Here is a 633-nt window from a genome sequence, read left to right as displayed (position 1 = left end):
CCGTCGTAGTAACCCTTAATCGTCGCCGAAACGCTCCGGCTAACACGGTTGTTAGCCCCAAAGCTGAAAAAAACAATTTAATCGTTAGAAAATAAAAATAATTTAAATTTTAATGTAATAAAAATTAATAACTTACCAATAAGTTCCTCGGGGTCTATCGGGGTCTAGAACATCCAAACCCTCTCGTCCAGGCTGGGCAAGCAAATCCTCCACCGTATATCTCGCGAATGGAGCATATGAAGGCACACGCAAATCCGGATGAACTGTACCTTCTGGGACAGGCTGAGGTGCAGCCGCTGGAGGAGGAGGTGGAGGCATCTGCGGTGGAAGAGGAGGACTTGAAGAAACTCTCTGAGAAGTCTGAGAGTCTGGAACTACATCGGAAGACGATGGACCGGAAGAAGATGTACCGGAACCATCGCCAAACAACTGGGCATAAGTAGGTGCTGCTGGTTTCCTCCAAGGAGCCATCTAAGAAAAATTAAAATAAATTGAATCAATTACGACATAATTAAAAAATTATTCCGTTACCTAATTAATCACCTAAACTATAGTATTCCGTCACCTAACTAATCACCTAAACTAATTACCTAACTAATCACCTAAACTAATTACCTAACTAATAGGCAGCCT

The sequence above is a fragment of the Brassica oleracea genome, chromosome C4, assembly GCF_000695525.1.
Source record: "Brassica oleracea var. oleracea cultivar TO1000 chromosome C4, BOL, whole genome shotgun sequence".
Lineage (NCBI taxonomy): Eukaryota > Viridiplantae > Streptophyta > Magnoliopsida > Brassicales > Brassicaceae > Brassica > Brassica oleracea.
This window is presented reverse-complemented; position numbering follows the sequence as displayed.